Source organism: Phlebotomus papatasi, chromosome 3 (assembly GCF_024763615.1).
Source record: "Phlebotomus papatasi isolate M1 chromosome 3, Ppap_2.1, whole genome shotgun sequence".
Taxonomy (NCBI): Eukaryota; Metazoa; Arthropoda; class Insecta; order Diptera; family Psychodidae; genus Phlebotomus; species Phlebotomus papatasi.
The window spans coordinates 40,562,122-40,582,623 of record NC_077224.1 but is presented as its reverse complement, the minus strand read 5'-3'; the positions used below and the strand labels follow the sequence as shown (position 1 = coordinate 40,582,623).

Genomic DNA, 20,502 nt, shown 5'->3' with positions numbered 1-20,502 from the left:
AGTTTGACCAGTTTGATATTTGTTTTTGCCTAGAATTAATAACAATTTGGTTCTAGTAAACATTGATCATTATTCCTAACCGATTCAGACTTATCAGGGATTCAAAGACCTTTCTAATAAACTAGAGTTTACTCTTGTCAGTTGAGAAATTCACCCTTTTTAGAACCTTTAATATTACGAACTTGAAAAACCGTTATAAGGAATGATGCAAGAGCATTGTAGCATATAAACCAAAAATTGGTTTGGGCAACATATTTTAAAAAACTCAGAATGCGTTTTCTAAATATTTCAGAAGCAAGGATTTTGAGCAGAGACGAAAACAAAATTAAGGTAATAATAAAGATCCTTGAATAGACTTATGAAAGGAACAGTGACTAAGAAAACTATAAGTCTGTATCTCTAACCGTTTGAATTCATGCACTGATAACGGACTATCAGCGAAATAGCATAACATCAAATTCTATTATTCTATACATTTTTATCTAAAAACAATTAAAAGCTTAAAAAATATTTAAAAAAGACTATGATAATCGGATGGATATTCCTTAACTCTTTAACCCTTTAAGGACGAGAGGGTCAAAAATCGGGGGTCAGAAAAAATCACTTTTTCTGAATTTTTAGAGCAATACACAACTTTAGTTGACCATAGGAAAAATTTCATTTTTGGGTCACCGGTGACCCAATCGTCCTTAAAGGGTTAATGGCCTCTACACACTAGAGAATTTTATATCCATATTGAAACAAATTGCCTACGCTTGTGTAGGAAAAACTGTGGAATATGGACATAAATTTCTCTAGTGTGTAGAGGTCATAAGGACGATTGGGTCACTGGTAACCCAAAAAGAAAAATTTTCCTACGGTCACCTAATGTTACGGCGTTATCACACTTGCACATTAAAATTTTAATGTGATTCACATTAATTGTCGCTTGTGAGCGTCCAAATATGTTATTTGTGTCTTTGGGTCACTTAATATTTGGGGTTTTTCTATCTATTTATAAAGAAGTAGACTTGGCCTGCAAAAACAAGTTTAAATTTACCTAAAGCATAAATATTTTTCACATTAAAAAATTAAAGAGAAAATCGCATTAATTTTTCGCATTAATGCTATAAATCAATTTATATCAAATTTTGCGGGTCAAGTCTACCTTTTTATCAAAAAATAGATCAAATTATGAATATAAAATGATTCAAACACACAAATTACACATTTGGACTTTCACCACCGACAATTAATGTGAATCATATTAAAATTTTAATGTGCAAGTGTGATAACACAGTTATGTTTTGATCTAAAAAGTCATAAAAAATGATTTTTTTCTGATCCTCAATTTTTGTCCCTCTCGTCCTTAAAGGGTTAAAAACATTGAAGTTGAATGAATAAAGCATAAGGTTTTCATTACATTTTAAAATGAGAACAAGAAGTAAGGTTTTATTGATAGAAGTAACATAACTCAAAATTGAGAATGTAAGTTAAGGGGTGAGTAACTGCACCGCTCATGGTTCATTTGAGTGCCGATCTGCCGATGTTTTGTAAAAATCGTGCCGATCTTCCGTTTTCTTGGCAAAATTCTGATGAAATGCCGAGTTTTGACTCCAGATCGGTGCCTGAATATTGCCACTTACAGAGGTCACTCCAAGAGCCACTTATTAACTCTTTCCTATTAATTTTGATAAAATTTAAGGGATATTTTGCAATGATATTTTTTTTATATAGCGATATTTTATCGTTCTTAAAAAAAACTTGATGCAGTAAAATACAAAATTTTACAAAAAAACCTAAATTAATAATGAATAATTGCAAAATTTTTGACGATTAGTTTTTAAATCTTAGGGCAGAATCACATTTACAGTAAAATGCTCACCGTATTTCGTTAATTTACGCATTTTCATTGCAATTCGTACGCAAATTCTCGATTACCGTATTACCTTATCTCATACTCGGTGGCACTAGGTGAAAATAATATAAGAAAATTGAAGAAATAAAAGGAAAATGCGATAAACGGTGAGCAAAAAAACTGTAGGATTAATTTCTCTTACAGTTTTTTTCCTCACCGTTTATAGAATTTTCGTTTTATTCCCTCAATTTTCTTAGATTCACGTAATGCGTAAATTAACGAAATATGGTGAGACTACGGCGAGCATTTTATTGTCAATGTGATTCTGCCCTTAAGGTTAAATTTGCTAAATTTCAATATTCCATACATATTGTGCTTTAACAATTTCTGCACAACACTGTAAATTATTCTGAACAATTTTGGAGGAGTCTGTGTGTATTTTTCCAGAGAATCTCAAATACTACGTACAATTTGAGAAATGAACAACATGTGGCCCATTTTCATCTATAAAAGAACCCAAAACACTGCGTGTCAGTGAGACTAAATTTAATCTCAGTGTATAACACCATTTTATGGTTTTGGAGCAGACAATGAATTTTTCTTTCTTTTTTTTCTTATGTAGTTGAACTTATGTGCGCCAATTGCTCCAGTTTTCTGTTTTGCGTCTCAGCATTGGAATTAATAAATTTTAAATCCTGGCGTCAATGATGGCAACAAGCGGCATTCAGCACCATTTGTTTGCTATGCTAAAGCAACCAAAATAAGAGGCTCTTTTGCAATATATACCTCTGCCTTATACCCCCTTATTGTCCCTCACTATTCTTTTTCTAGAGAGTCTCAAAAGAAGACAGACAGACCGCGATTGCAGAGTACATTTGAGAAAGTAATTGAAATAATCATGCAATCAACATCAGTAATAAATAAAACCATAATTTGGGAGATTGAAAAAAAAAAATTGGGGGAAATGAAAGTGGAAAAAGGGTTAGAGACTTGGGACCAACATAACACAATATTGTAGGGAAAATACATAAGACGCGGGATTGGATTTCAATTTCCTGGAACCAGACACCCATTGGTATATCCCATAAAATCGTGTCGCCATCTCCAACACAATTAACCATGTATCCATTCTTTATGCATTCAAAAAGTTGAGATTCATATTAACAATCACCTCTCATGGAAGTAACGAAGTATATTTGCTCTCTCTCTATTTTCGAGGTGACTTGTATCTTTAGTTGTAACTTCATTTCAGAAAAGTGAAAGACATGAGGTGATGAGGGACTTTTCTTTGACATTCTCTCAAGAATTTCAAGAGATCAGGCTTCTCTTCCAAAGAGTAGCATTTCTGATCATTTCAAAATTATATTTTGGATTCTTGCCCATTATGTCGGATTCTTCATAGAAAACTATACATTGATGCAGTTGATTAAGTAAATATTTCAATTTATTTATAAATGCATAATTGAAGATATCATCATTCCTAAATAACATAAAAGGAGAGTCTTAAGAATCATTGTTAATGGAGAGTTTATCCATTGCCGAAATAGCTAACACAATGTATAAGAAAAATATCACATGACCTTTAAAATTAAATTTTAAGGAGAAGTTTGGTAAGAAGCTCAACTTTGCCAATATTAATATTTTATCGACATGGAGATCTATTATGAAATTGATATGTGAAGTAATTTGAACAATTTGCTAATTTTCAATGGTAATAAAATATGAAGGAGAAATATACCGCTGAGAAACTCATTTACCATTTTCAATTTGGAAAGAAATTATTAAGAAAAAAATATGATGAAAAGTTTGCAATTTAAATTTTAAAACTTTACAATGGATTAATCGATAATCTTCAGATATACAGGATAATTTACGTGTAATTTATACGAAAGGTATTAAATACAATATTTTGAACTGGAAATTATAATTACACTGAAAAACAGGGTGCTATTCCACCTTCAACTATTTGTAGCATTTAAGAATAATACATATTTGTGCTTCTTGCAAAATTTTATGCTCCACCTCAGTAAACACACTCAGTCAGTGATAAATCAGTCACAGTGACTTCTTTTCTCCGTTTGAGGGCACTGTCTTTTGGGCAATTGATCAAAACTGAGCTGTTAATGAAAATTGGTCAGCAGAAACAGACACCTACATTGAGCAGTAATCAATTTAAAACTTTAAAAGCAGTGTAATAAAGATTTTGAATTAACTAATAATTTTTGAATAAGGGAAGATGGGGCACTTTCATGCAATTGAAGGTTTTTTTTAACTTATTTGCAAATCTTTATAAACTATATTCGACCTAACTAAGCTTAGATTCTTTTGGGTATTGGCTATTGTAAAATATACTGTAGGGGGAACTGGGGCAGTAGTAATCTGGGGTAGTTGTAAACACTGTGATTTTTTTCATTAATTTTAAGACTCCAGAGGATAAAACCCATAAGCATTCATAGATACCATGGGGATGTATGTCCACAGATAAATTGGTCAATAAAATCCTAATATACTTTAAAAATAAAAATCATTTTCCTGAAAATGTTGATATTTCGATTATTTTGATCATTTGGATTTCCACCTGGAAATTAAAAATTGTGTAAAATAATCGAAATGTAGCAATACCAGTTCTTTCCTACATCTTTTAGGATTATATTAATGCATTTACTAGAGAAATTGAGATACTCATTACTTTAAAAGAATTAATAATTGGTCAGAAAACAGCATTTGGGGTAGATGTAAACAGGCAATTTCAATTTCACAAAATGAGTAGGTAAAAGAGCGGGAAATTGATCTTCATGCGAAATATCTATAATTCATAGATTACGAAAAAAATTGGTGGCGCTGTGTTCAATAAAAAGTCACATGATGTCAAAATATGGGGAAAATCTATTGAAAAATGTCTTTGATATGCATGCTTTTAGTTTTTTTTGCTATTTTAATTATCCTTTGTAAAAAGTGTCGTGATTTTTTGAAAAATATACAGTCTTTATATATCTCTTAAGTAATTAAAATAATCGAGAGTGGTGCAAAGTTAATTTCAAGGGTGGGAAAAAGGGTGTTTACATCCTCCCCAGAAAGTGGTTACTTCTACCCCAGGTATTTTGTGAAAAGAGAAAAATGCACAGGGACACAAATTTTATTTTTATGGAAAACTCAATTGTTTTCCAGCATCCGCATTACCCTCGACGAATTGCCTATACCCAAGGGTAAAACATGAGCTAAGAAATATTTTCCAAAAAATCACGGTGTCCTTGGAAAATCACCTCAAATTCGCATGTATCGAAAATGGTTACATGTGCCCCAGTCTCCCCTACATTTCTCGTTTTCATTATTCCAAAATGTTCTTTTATCGAAACTCATACCTGTGTGAAACTCCCCCTTCATCCCCATAAATTTTTCTCGAATTCATTGCCCAGAAGGATTAAAGTATTATTCTAATGAAAAATGAACATTTTTTATCACTTTACTGTTCTTAAGTGCTTCTGCATTATCGACTTTTCTTTGTTTTGGTTCCTATCACGACTGTTTGGTAGTTTTGGAACACGGCGAGGTCTCGGGAACACAATCAAGACAAGAATTAACCCAAGAAAAATCGATAATGCAGAAGCACTCAAGAACAGTAAACTGCTAAGAAACATGGTCATTTTCCATTGGAATTGCACTAATATGTAATTTTAAAAGGCAATTAATGATCAAAATTCGATCAATTAAAATGGAATTATGGGCATTTTAAAGATAATTCTAATTAATTAATAAATGATCGTAATAATGGGGATTTATCGTGTTTTTATTCGTGATATTTTAGTATCGAAATATGCTCCTGACAAAATTATATCCGATCATATTGGGTTAAATTTCAGATCGATCTACAGATTTTGAGAATTCTTAAAAATCTAATTCAATATGTCAGAAAAAAGATTAGCCGTGTGAAGAGACTTCCTTAAAAAGTTTTAAATTTAATTTAAACAGACGAAAAAATAAATTTATTTTATTATTATTTCAACACAAAATATTATGAAAATTTGTAATATTTATATCTTTAAAAGTATTTGACATTTTGACACTAAAGTCGTTGATTAAGATACTTTAATTTAATACTTAAATAGCCTTAAAATCTGAAACGTAAATTCAGATTCAAAAAATGAATTTAAGATATCAGGTGGTCGCTTTATTTTATGAAACTCCTACCTCAACCATTATCACACTCAAGATCATATTATTTTAGGAAATTACTATTTTTTAATATACTTATTTAATAAGATCTTAAATTCTTTGAATCATAAATACTTCAAATCCTAAATTCACAACATAAATATTTATTTACAAGCAAAATTAAGTCATTGCGTAAAAAAATTGCAAAGAAAATTAAATATCATGTAATTTAGCATCAATGAAGAGAGTGGAATGAAGTCAGTTGATTGCAAAAATTTAATAAAAAAAGCTCCCCTGTCAATCCTTCTGTTGACGAGTGAATGTTGAAAGTGTAAAAAGTAAGAAAAAAGCACCAACTTGCAAAACACCTTGGCAGAGTGAAATAAAATGTCTGATTCAATTAGATGAATCAAATTGATTCAGCACCTCTAAATTGTAATTCAACCACAAATCAAAACACAATGACTCTTGTAATTGACGATGATTGTGGAATGTGCCTAAGAAATGGAACTCCATGAGCAATAAAAGCAGGGTATCAGAAGGAAGAAGTTGGATCTGGAGAGAGCAAGTATGAATGTGGAGTAGAGAATTCCAAAAGGAACATTAATTTGATGAAATATATTCATATTCATGTCAAAGAAAAAGTAAACAATTGCAGCTGAAGTTGTAAATATTGTGGCAGATTGAGTGAGAATTGATGGGCAAAAAAGGAATGTGCTAATACTTGAAGGCAGAACGAAATATGGAGGACGTAAGTTGGATAGAGGAAAAAAGTGCCAAGAAAATACCTTCTAGAGAGAGTTGGATGAGGAGTTAAGAAGTTGTGAGAGACCTCCAGCAGTGAAATATTCACTTGCTGGCTAGGTGATTGAATGCAATGATAGAAGCTCTCAAAGTGTTACTGCATCTTCTTATTTGCTCATCCTGCGCAGAAAGTATCACAGAAGGCTCACGAGGAGGGCTTCTTGGAACATGAGATATCACAAAGGTAAAATATTGAATTTAAATACAAGCTAACCACATACACTTCTTGTCCATTTACCTTCCCATCCTGAAGCATTTGTGCTTCAATCTGATTCTACACTATACGATTATTATGCTGCTGGTGTTAATAATTCGCCGTTTTATTCAATAACACTATCTGTCAATCAATCTCATCGAGCAGCTAAAACGAATTCATAATTAATTATACTGTTTGATCAGCTACCTCTTAGAATTTCAATCTATACGCTTAGTTTTGCCACGCTACAAAAAAATGACTTAAGTAGAATTTTATGCTCTATGTACCAAAATCAAACTTTATGTTTCATCACTAAAGTAATTTCTTTTACCAAAAAAAAAATCTTGCCTGTTTTCTGAGACAGAAGCATAAGAAATTTTGAAGTTGATTTTGAATTAAAAATTCAATTTCACGGTTGAAGAAACGGTCATCATTAAAATTTACTTGAAAATAGCGACAACGAGCCTATCTTGTAAATTTCATTGTGGGAGACAGGAAAATTTACTTGAGGCCATTTATCAAGGGGTCAACCACTGGACATAACATTTATTGTAATCCTCTGAATTTGTTATTCTAATTCAAAATTCATTAGCATTAAAATTGTTCTGGGAATTTATTTATTTTATTTATACAATCAGCTTTGAGAAAACCATGCCAATGGAACATTAAATGCCAATTGAAATAAATTGATCGAAAAATAGTGAAAATTTTGCTATTTTTTGCTGAATTTTAAGCAACACTTGCGATTGCAGCGCCGATGATAACTGTTATATGATTGCTTTGATTTGTATCTGCGATATCAATTAGTGAATTATTTCATACACTATTATATACAGTGGCGGCCAAAATAATAGAATCAATCGTGGTAGAACACTCGCTCTATGATGCAAGTGTCCCGGGTTCGAATCCCCTTTAGGTCACCAGGAATTTTTCTGGCGTTAAAGGTGTTCGGATTGCATCCAGTGAGCTTCACTGCACATGATTCCACGGGCATGGGATTGACAACCTCATCCCGTACAAGAAAAAATAATAATGCAAGTCTAGAAATCCCCTTGTGGGAAGGCTTAGTTCCTTCATGGAATGTTGTGCCAGCATTATTATTATTATTATTATTATATTTTTTTTACCTTTGTATTTTTTCCCAATTTGTTTATATAATTCTGAAAGAAATCTACAAATTATTATAATCATAGAATAAGGGTTCTTTTGGCCACTAGTGGTCTCTATTTTACACAGAATACGTCAATAGTGAAATTCAGTTCGGCCAAAAAATTGGAAAACTGTCATTTATGGTTTCTAAATATGGCTTAATTTAAACTTATTCGATTTATAGACCACATTTTTTTTAAATTTAAATGAAAGTGGTCCTATCGTATTGTTCAAACCAAATTTCACTATTGATGTGTTCTGTGAAAAATAGAGACCTCTAGCGGCCAAAACAACACTTATTTGACATAAGGTAATTATTTAAACATTTCTATATCAAAATTATTTCAACGAATTGGAATAAAAAAAATGCTAAAGGTAAAGTAGTGGTCTTTGCTGAGCTGATTCTATTATTTTGGCCACCACTGTATAATAATTACTTTTCAATTGAAGTTCGTTGATTTCTCTACGTGAAAGCCCTATATTTATCCTGAAGCAATGCTGTAAACTGTTCTCAATTTTTAATATTCAAGCTTTCTGATCAAAATTTTACCGAAATTGAATAAAAAATTTCATCCGACTATCGAGGGTTCAGTCAATCACGTTTTGTGTACACCAGTAAAGAAATTCTGTAACTATATGACAATGTCATATGACAAATTTTGGTGGTAAATTTTGGACCAGGACAACACTAAAGGCCAGTAAACATCAAATCGCTATTGCAAGGAGTTTTGTAAAGCTCTCCTCTGGGTAATTCTGAATTGCATTTGCGAATAGTTTTCCCGAATTTAACATATGAAAATTCTAAATTTGTCATATGACAATGTCAGACAGTTACAGAATTCCCTTTCAGATTTATATTTCTTTCTCATTTTCTAATCTAGTATTTCACGTAATATAATTATTATTTTAATTTTCCTGAGACTTAACCTCTAGTTAGAAAGCGCGAATATCCTTTTGACTATTCATTAACTCTATAAAAAACACCCTGTTCTACATCCCTGTGCCTTAGCGATAGGTTTCTGTCATATATTTAATTGTAAGATAAGAAATTTAAATTTTATAAAACAAGAATTTTTCAAAGATAACAGCCTGTGAACAAAGATAGACACTGTAATGTCAAAATTGAAATTTCAAAATTTCAAAATTTCACTAAAATATCGACGGCTCGGAATATAAAACGAATAAGTCGTGAATGGCCAACTTTACAGGATTTTTAAAATTTGAAACCTCTATAACTTTGGGACTAATTAACTTTCTGATGTAATATTTGTCAAGGGGTCCCGGTCAAAATCCCGAACGCCAAAATGCCGAACGCCAGAATCCCGAACGCCAAAATCCCGAAAGCCAAAATCCCGAAAGCCAAAATCCCGAATTCTTAAAAGTGTCACAGCTACTCCTACGATTATACCCGCGCCTGCTGGAAGCAAAGGGAAATCTTCTGTGTCTTAGGAAATTATTTTAAACATTTTCCTCCATATAATTTCATCCCTTTCAGGATTTTGAAAATTCGGAATTTTGGCTTTCGGGATTTTGGCTTTCGTGATTTTGGCTTTTTCGGGATTTTGGCGTTCGTGATTTTGGCTTTCGGAATTTTGGCTGCCACTGGTGTCAAGATGTATCCGAAAAGCGAGAAAACGAACTTCGCAAAAAATCGACTTTTTGACGTATATTCTGACAAATTGATATGATCCTTTGCGGGGAGAAAGGTCACTGTATAATAGGCCAAAAAATTGTTGGCTTATATACTAAAGGGGAAAGCATACTACCTTTGAACGATTGAAGATTCGGACAACTCGATTCTTTTAATATGTATTATCCTATTAATAAAATATTCCGAAAAGATCTATCGGTCAAATAAATTAAGAACCTTTTGAAAAAAAATGAGTTGTCCAAAGGTAACGCACTTTCCCCCAATTTTTCTATTTAAATTTAAGCAATATAACAATAAAATTATTTTTAGGACTATTTATTTAGTTTAAACTAAATAGTAAGAAAGCCAAAAAAATCACTCTGTACAAGTTTTTCTTAACTCTACTTAAATAATACGCTACCCCTCGACTTTTCAACTATAAACTTGTCATGTCTTAACGCTTATCAGTTTATGTCAGAATTACCATAAAGATTTTCCTTGACCCGTGAAAGGCTGTAGTATCACTTTTCTCTTAAATGTTTCTAGTATATTTAAAAAAATATGCATTCCAGCCTTTTTACTGTGGTTCATAAATTATTTTTCTCATGTTGATTTTTTTTTCTAATTTAACTTCAACGAATAATAACATCAGCTCTAAATTTATTGTCTCAAGATCAATAAATCAGGCATCTGCTTTGTTTTATTTCATCTTTTTTCTTCCACTGAAAGTACATAGGATAAAACAAGATTTGAAAAATATTGAAAGAATTTATAAGTACAGGTGGTATTCATCGTCTTCCTTTTTTTACCCTCTATACTTCATTATAATTCATCTCGTGAGCAATAACAAATGTCTGAGGATATAAAAAGATATATTCTCAAATGTGGATGACCGTTTTTGTTTTGTACTATCTCCTGCCGACAAATTTTTATGGTTTTACCTTGAAAGGAAAAATTGAGAAAGACAGATTTGTCTCTCTAGTTACTAAGAAGAAGAAATCTCGTATAGCTAATTCCCATGATCGAGTGAAATGTTTCATCCATACCAAAATATGTTTGAGATAATTCTTATAAATTATAGAGTTCAATTTTTGTGGATGACAGAAATTTTGAGGAGGAGAAATGTTTTATAAAGAAATGAAACACCATACGAAGGTGAGAATGAAGAATTGAACAAGAGAAAAAATGCTGAGTGTCTGAGCGTGATTAAGTGATTAGGCTGTTTGTATTCTGATCCTCGTACGATAAAGAATTTATAAACACAATCATAATAATAATATTCGTTGCTACCTGTTTTCACCTTTCTCAGGAGGTATCATCGGGAGGAATAAGAAGCACCTCAAGACAAACGACTGCAGAATTACGGTTGTATGAATAAAATCTCTCACAAAACTAAATGGACAACGACTCAGAAGCTCAAACAAGAAAGAAAGCCAAGTCAAAGATGAATAATATTGACAATTTAATTCAATTGCGTCATGTATGGAGAAAAATCATTCGTCTTGTGTCTGGGCACTTAATTTATTGGGTTCCACCTCACTCTGAAAGGTGTGCGGAAATCAATCAGCCGTTAAATGCACACAGTGAATGATATGCGAGAGGCGTTAGAAAAATTCACAACTCGTACACAATCTTGTTGATGGGTACACACAAAGTTACGATGAACGAAAAAAGGCGGATTCTTGCCATGCATGAAAAATTTTTAATTATCGACTAGATACTCATCTCCCTTGTGGAATACATAATTACATGGCACCAGAGTGATTACAGTTTTTAATTAACAGAAATTAATCACAGTTCATCGCTTCTGTCATTTTAACCCTTGTTCTTTTCTCCGTTTAGTCCAAAACAGATTGGTATAACAAATGATGGATCTTGGGGTTATGTAAAGCAAACACTCAGAAAAGAGCTCTGTGGAAACAGCTCTTAATTTAGCTCTTGATATAAGAACGGGCATTCGTGTGTTGAGCTTAAAGACTATTTTACTTGAAGGAAAGCATTTATTTTAAAATATGCTTTGGTTCAAGAACGTACAGTCTTTGAATTTTCAGAGATGGCAAAAATAGTCTCTGGAAGAATTTTAAGTACTAACAAGTTCTTGGACCAAAGCATAACGAGTTTTGATTCTAGTATCAGATTTTTTCTGCTGTATCGCAACAATTTTGACGTACACTCACAATTAAAAACACAATAGAATTTCACGTTTTTTTATTGCCCTATGCCAACGTATACACTTCTTAATTTATAATATTTCACATTCCCTATTGTTTTCCTAAAATCCAAGCGAAATTGATCAATTTTTGACTAAAAAAAACTCACATTTGGGAAGATATTTCTCCATCCGATTATCGCTGAGCGAGATGCCCGACATGTTTACAATTTTTTTTTAACCCGAACCATCTCACAAAAATCTTTTAATTTTTCCTCTATATAAGTTTTTCTAAATAAAAAACCACCTTTTCACAACACTCCAGACACTTGAGCGAGCTCGTGGGGCACAATATTCTAATTTTCAAGAAAAAATATTTTCCTATTTTTCGAGCTTCACTTCACCAAATTTCCACGTAATTCTTATCGGCACTGTATTTTTTTGCACCACAAGACACTTCACTACTTGTAGAGGCTTCTCCCCACAATTTTCACTATAATTTTATTGAAAAAAACTCGCGAAAACAATCACAACTTTGCGAATTAATTGCACTGTGAATTATTTTGTCTGTCATTTGACAGCACTGGAAGTCACTGAAAATTTTCTCTGGAGAGACGGTACTCTCTCTCTCTCTCGCTCAAGACGCGGCAGCTCTTAGTTGATCTGTTTTAGAAAACAGCTCTTGATTCTAAGCACGACATGTTTAGGTTGATTCGGCTCTTAAAATATTCTTACAGACAAGAGCTGCATTTTTGCAAATCCCATACAAAGTTAGAACTGCCTTTTTCTGAGTGAACATTAATAGAATTTAATTGTTAATAAATCTGATTGAAACACAACTTAAACGGTATTGAATGGTATTGATTTTACATTAAATGTAAAACTCTGATACGGTAATATTTTAATATTTAAAATCCTTAAGCAAGTAAATTAGGCAGTAAATGCAAATGGTCAGTAAATATCAATTTTGAAATAATGCATGAAAATAATGAAATATTGAAATATTGTTGACAAAGAGAAAATTAGTTAATTGCTAAAATTGGCTAATTAGCCTTGACTTTAGTTGGATATCTGCAAAAAAGAAAGAGTAAGGATCATTTTCGAAAATAGACGAAATAATTGCCTAGAAATTATATACAAATCATATTTAAAAATTAAAAAAAAACGTACTGCACGCATTTCGAGATGTTTAATTGATTTACAACTGATTTATATCGACTAGGGTAGAGTAAGTGCTTTTCGCCACCTTAAGGTTTGATGCTTTTGTAATTCTTATAATTTTTGTCGAAATAAAATTAAATTATGTGTGCAGATGCTTTTAAGCATTGTCTCTCTATTGAACCAGGAAACTTCTCGGGAGTTTTTGGGTATCTGGTTGAAAAATTACATTTTCTGCACGTCTCAGTACTTTTCGCCATTGTGTAAACACTTTTTCGCCACCTGTTTTTAAGTGAATATTAAGAAACAGCAGCTTTCGATAAACTTCAAAAATACACGGAACAGTACTTTTCATATTTAACACCGATATTAGACAATAATTAGAGTATTTTAAATGATTTTTCCGCATTTTTTATTCGAAAGGAAAGTTTATCGAAAATCACGCCTGTTTCGACTATAATCCGCGAGGTGCGCCACTTGTAAAACGCTTGGAAAAATGAGTGGCGAAAAGTACTTAGATAGCCGAAAAAAAGTACAGTAGACTCTCACTCTGGAATGGTAATGAATATTATGTTGATGGTCCCCCGATCGATTTAAAGAAGAATCTCAACATTTATGTATGTTTCACATTAGTTTTAAAAGATATTTTTTTCAGAAATCTTTAGGAAATTTGCTCTAAAATAGGTACTTCATATTTTTGGAAAATAGCAAAAATCAACAAATGAGGCATTTAGAGTGATCGGAGCGCAATGTCTTAGATGAACAAAATTGTAGTCCTAAGTGTTGCCTATCGCTTGGTGTCAATGAATTTTTAATTTTTTGTTTAGTTTATTTTATACAAATTTTTAAAACCTCACTTTAAGACCATTTTTTTGGCAATTCTTAGAGAAACTCCAATTTTACACCCTGAAGGAGTGATTTTACAAAGCTTTTTGTAATTATCAAAATTGAAGCACAGCTAATGAGCTTTCTAACGGACCTACACTATTTAAGTTCTGTTCACTTGAACCTGAGATATAACGTCTAATGTAAGGCAAAACAGAAAAAAAATATAAAAGTATTAATAAAAAAACATTGTGACGTGATGGAGCAAAACCAAGGTCAGATTCTTAATCAGGGGACTTGACTCTAACAAACGTACCATGTGAGATCTCCGTTAGCAAAACCGTGTTGCATAGTGTAATGCATAACAATTTCTGTTAGCATTGACAGATTTCTTAAGAACTCCATACTTTTTTGGTACTTGTTCATCTTGTTGAGAATTTCTTTTAATTACTTGCAAATAATCTAATCGGTAAAGAACCTGATATGGTTTTCTTATTCATAAGACTAAAATAGCCAATTTTATACTCATTCCGTAGTCCCATGAACTCCAAATTCTCTTAAAATGTGATTTTAATTTAGATGGAGAAAAGGCTTACTGGCGACAAAGTACTGACTCTACCCTACAAAATTTCCCAAAAATTGCGTGGGTGTATGAATAATAAAATACATTTTTTTCCTATTAAATTAATTGTGAATTTATAAGCGTTTCATTTCCAAATCATAACTGTTTGGTACTGGTTCACTTGTTTAGGATTTAGATACTTTTGAAATAAGTTAATATTTGTTAAAATCGATTGAGAAATATGCTTTTCTATAGCGAGATGAATATCTGTTTGTTTTTTTATATTTGTTTATTTCTTTTTTTTAATATAAGGAAACTGTTCAAAAAACATAATAATATCTCTGTTTCATTATTTCAACCACACACCTGTAAGCGATTAATAAAATGTGCGAGAAAACATGAAAAACGGTGAAGAAATATGTGAATTTCGTCAAGTTGAAGATCACTAATTTCGTGTACAACTTATTCTTCAGTGTTTTCCCTGCAGTTTGTCAGAATGGTGCAGACAGAAAATAAATTAATATTTCGTCGGTGCAGAAGAAAGGTGATTTTTTATCGTATCTTAACCAACAGAAAAAAAAAAAAACGAAATCATCAGACATTTAATTCCAATTCCTTAGCATCTTTCTTTTTCAGCATCATTCAACCATTCAACCGTCAACATTATCTCAGGTGATTCTTTCTAAATGATTTTGACACTCAAATAATTATGTTTGCATCTGTCCAAATAATCGCGCTATGGTATTTTATTCATTACAACGCGTACAAGATTTGCAGTGAACTCAACGGGAATGGTGCAATTTAGTTCTTCCAACCTCACCTCTCCCAAGAGGACAATGTCTTTCTCTTGTGAAGAAAACGCGGAATGCAATATCACAGCCCAGGGAAACTGGATAAATTCCATTTTCGCCGTCAATTCACCACTAAGCCACTTCATATCATATGTGAGTCACCACAACGGGTAGTAAATTAATTCAATTAAAATTTCATACTTCGAGTTCAGGACATGGTGGTTGACGGAGTGAAATGGTAAATGCCGTAAATGCACTAGGCTGAGGTTATTTGTGTGGAAAACTAATAGGTGAATATCAATGGAATGGGTACCTTTTCCACCACATCTGCAGGTAGATGCCCTGTGGCAGTGTGCTGATCAGCAAAGATGATTTTAGGATGATATTGCTGACTTACCTGGAACAAGAGAAAGAAAGAATATTAGAGAAGATGCAGCAAGGATGCTTCTTTTTCTAGGAAAATCACAGGATTTTGTTTGGAAAGTTGTAAAAGCAATAAATGTTGCTCTGAATATTTAAATACAAATATTATGACCTTCTCACATAGAAAAAAGAGATGGGAACAGAGTAAGAAAAAATAGGTGAGATTGTTAAGAAGCTCACCTGATGGTTCATACTATACCAAAATTGAAAGCCGACCTATTTTGGTTAAATATCTCAAAATATTGTTATATTTACAAATTCGAGTTGCGGGCGATTTTGTACTTTTTTTCGTTAGTTATCGTTTGTATTTTATAAAAGTAGATAGGTGAAATGAAAGAACAGGGGTTGGGTGAAGCTCTGAAAAATGCGCCCGGTTTTAGTGTAATTTTTTCCCTGTTTTCGTACACATTCCACGAGATATCTCTAAAACCACGTAGGTTGCCAATTTAGGGTTTTCAATTGCCTCTTCGTTATTAAATTGGTTTTTATTTTGTATTAGTATTTTTTGCTAATTCATTCTACAATGACAGAAAACAGTTAATAAACTTAAAAGTTTTTTTTGGCTCTCTAGAAACATATGGGAAACATAGGAAATGTCATGCCCCTGATTATCTATATGCAGTTGTTTATAGAAGGATTTTGTGCCCTATTGACAAATATTTAATAAAATTTTACTATCTTGAAAAAAAAACATAAAAAAGGGTTTACATTTAGGATAATGCACAGGTGAGCTTGCGATCTTAAATAAATCCCTAAAGGTAAAGGTGCACGAGATCTACAAGATGGCGTGGTTGTCATTTTGATATGACGTTTCTGTTCGAAAATTTTGAATAACTGTCAAAAACTAAAACTCATTCGAACACTGAAAGAAAAAAAAGTTAAAATATCATTCCGGAAAAGTTAATTTTATCCTGCAGTATTGATCCAAAATCGGTGTAAATATTACCCTTTTTAGGTATATTGAGGGTTAAAATTACCATTCATGTTAATTTTACCCTTAAACATATCGACCACTCAGAATATAATCCGACTAACTCGCGAATGGCCAACTTTACAGGAGAGCGATTTAAAGCTGAGATTTGCATTTGCTAATAAATCAATTAATTTAACTTCACTTTCCTAATATTGTACATCAAACGGAAGGATTCGATAATAGCTATCTTAATTCCATAAAACTTTCACAAAATAATGTGTATTTTAATAACTATTACAATATTTTCCGAGTTGTAACATATTTTTCCTGAGCTGTCATATCAAAAGCTCAGGATAAGAACCGAACAACTCGAGTTTCCCACCTGCCAAGCGACCCGGCTGGTCACGCATCACTTGTCAAAATTGTTTCGATATCATTCCCCATACGCATCACTGTCTATGTATTCTAATTTTGATAAGTAATTTTTTCAAGACATTTTAAAACTTTAAAACCCGAGCCAAAAAAATTACGTAAAACACCAAACTGGCATAAAATGCCAGTGCAATTATTCTCCACAAAAAAGCAATTTTTCAATATTTTTCTTTCCGTAAAACTTCTACAGCAGTTCTAGGACTCATAAATTATTTTTTCAATAAATATTTTCCCATTTTTCTAGTCATTTTTATATAAATTTTGTGAAAATTGACAACAAATGCTAAAGTGAATTTTTACAGATTTTCGTAGCAAAAAGGCAACTTCTATTGAATTTCCTTATCCTATTTGTTTACATATTGAATTTTCTTTTTTCTAACAATTTGGCAAGAATCTTAGAACTCATATCTATATATTATCCTGTAAATTTTTAAAATTCTCATATATAGTTTAAAAAGAAAAGAAAAAGTAAAACAAAGCGAAAAGTGAATATTCACCTTTTTTTACATTACCATTCTACATCAATTCTTGGTCTTATATTACTTAATTTTTAATATTTATTTTATTATTTTCACGTATTTTTTTACGAATTTTTCGAATCGTGACAAAACTCAAAAATATTAACATTTTTTAGGTTATATAGTATAAGCCATTCAAATGTCCATTTCGGATGCCAACTACGTATAAAAAGGTAGCATTTTACGTCAATTTGGTATTTTACGCCCATTTTTTAGTTTTTTTTTCAATTTTTAACATAATAAAAAAGTTATCAACTATTTTTTTCTACTAAACGAAAGCTAATTAAATTCTCTGTACATTAGTGTTTTCACTTGAAATTAAAGTAAAATGCCAATTTGGGTTTTAAAGTGTGAAAAAATCAATTAATTGCATTTTCGAATCGAACAAATGTGATATGAGAACAAAAGTTCGATTGGCATTGACAGATTTCAAACGCAAGCGTGAAAATTCCACGACAATTACAGAATTTACCCTGTGGGAACTATAGTGATGGGAAAATGTCGATCAGTTGGTGTGTGTCTAGGATGGGGAACTGGAAGAGGAAGAAGTAGAAGAAGTGAAGTTTGGAATGGCGGCTAATTATCCAAAAGAAAATGTAGAAAACTTTCATGTGAAAATTGATTAATAAAAAGATATAATTATCGAACCAAGAGGTAGTGTTTCAGTGAAGTAGGATTCCCAGGACGGATAACCACACCACCTGTAGGTCTTATATTATTTAGTTTTTATTATTTTCACATATTTCTTATTATTATTTCTAACCAATTTTCAAGCAACAAAATTTCTTAAAAGTTAATAGGTTATGAGCTCTCGCGCCAAGGAGAAGTTTGATGCATAATAAATTAGCATTTTATTGCTTTTATCCAGGTTTGCAATACTTGCAATACTAGAGAACCTCAAAAAAATATCAAGATATCAGTAATATTTCATAAATAATTGCAAAATTCGCAAAATTTATATTCTGGATTAAATCGTGAAATTTTCTTTGGTCTTTATAAAATATAAGCCATTCAAATGTCCATTACAGCTGTCAAACTCCATATAAAAATACTAGCATTTTACGCCTATTTCGTATTCAATATCCAATTTTTAGTTTTTGATCCATTTTTTTTATTTTATAGAAGAGTTATTAATTATTATTAACAATATTAGTTATTGACTAGTTATTACCAAATTGAAGACTATACATATTTGCAGCCAAATAATAGCTTATCTATTGTCGTGAAATCAGCCGGGATACTTTTGACAAGCAAAATGATGACGTCACACGGTCGAGTTATGCGGCTCTTATCCTGACTGAATTGAAAAATGAGTGAGATTTTGCTTTTTTAGAAAAAGCGCTATATCTTTGGAAATAATTTATATTCAGGTATAATATTCACAGGGAAGGTAGAGGGTGTCACGGAGTATCCGAAAAGCGAAAAAAACGAATTTTGCAAAAAATCGAGTTAGTCACATTATATTCTGAGTGGTCGATATGTAAAATTAACATTAAAGAATGTTGATATATGTTTACACCTAAAGAGTGTTAAAGTTATGAGGAAAAAAAGTTAATCGCACACTCTTTTTTTCTCAGTGAATGATTTGAAATTTTAGTGTCTTTAAGCCGATGTCAAGACCTTTGTAAAATGTATCCATTTTCCAATTTTTGGTCAAGCGACTGCCTAAATACACTGGCTGAAAGTTTTAATCTTTTAAATCCTTTTCTCTGATCTTTATTATTATATCTTGAATATTTGGGGCCTTACCAACATGTGGCAATAACCACTAAAAATATTTACGAGTTTTAAAATTATTTGAAAATTATTTTATAAGAAAACTGGCACAGACTTTTTATTCGAATCTCCTCTCCGTAGTATTACTCTGAGGCTTGGTTCAATTTTGAGACAAAAAAAAAAGAAAAAAACATGGTTTTGGACAGGATGGAGAGAAGTTAGGGGAAAAAAGAAAAAAAAACGTCTGGAGATAATTTTTTTTATTGGCGGTGACCGAAAACGAAAGTTGGGAAAAAGCGAATTATATTGAGGTCAAACAGTAAAAATCAATTTTACGTTTCCATATCGAGATATTTATACTTTAACCACAAATTGTGAAATTAAATAAAAAGAGAAGGATTTTCGAAAATTAATAAATTTAACCCTCTATCAGATAAGACCGTCTCAATACGATCTTCACAAAAATCTCATTTACTACGATTACAAAGTTTTTATTTATTTAAAAGTGCTATAGTGTCCTTGATAACAGTTTTACTAACATGTTTTTAAAATTTGAGCTCATTTTGACTCTTCGTTTAGTTGCTATCCCCAGCAATTTTGTGTGACAGATCAGAGAAAAAGCAACAAAAAATATTTGTGCAAAAAAACTCATTTCCAATTTCCATAAAAATACCGATTTAAAGTTATCTGACTAAAATATATTTATTTTTTACTGAAAGATATGTCATTCTACTTTGTTTATTTAATTTAAAAAATTTGAAAAAAGTAAAAATGTGAATTTTATAAGCAAAAATAGTTTCAAACATTTTTTATATTTTCTCACCTAGCGCCTAAACTAAAAGAGATAATGAAGAATGGATATTGTTTTCGACTTTATTGGATCATAAATTATCCTAGAAAACATTTTTTTAGAAATTTTTTTAGCATATTAAAGAAAACACTGTTAGAGGGTTAATATTTATTAATTTTTAGTGATGATCCCAGTCGTAATTCCGGAATTAACGATATTAGTTCCAATGGTTCCAATATTGGAAATGGAATTCAAGAATAAAGGCACCCGAATGTTCCTTACAATTTTTCATGTATTCTATTGAAAAATTCGAACCCTGATTTTGTGAGCCATTTGTGAAAAATAAAACGCAATATAATATATCAATATATAATCATTATCAGTTTCTAGAGTATGATACTGCTACTAAACATCCCTTTTCTCAATGGATGCACCGAAAATTCCCCTTCTGAAACCC

At 31.6% G+C, this 20,502-nt stretch overlaps 1 protein-coding gene across 25 annotated transcripts in view; it reads right to left on the bottom strand.

The window, feature by feature from the left end:
- LOC129805674 (tensin-2) overlaps positions 1–20,502 on the bottom strand; it is a 253,929-nt gene that overhangs the window by 200,907 nt on the left and 32,520 nt on the right. Inside the window, exon 1 of one of the 25 annotated variants that reach the window (XM_055853737.1) lies at positions 15,567–15,626. The exons of the other annotated variants lie outside the window; for them this stretch is intronic. The gene's annotated coding sequence lies outside the window, so the exon portion shown is untranslated. Of the gene's footprint in view, positions 1–15,566; positions 15,627–20,502 lie in introns of those variants that run through there. 25 annotated transcript variants of the gene reach the window in all.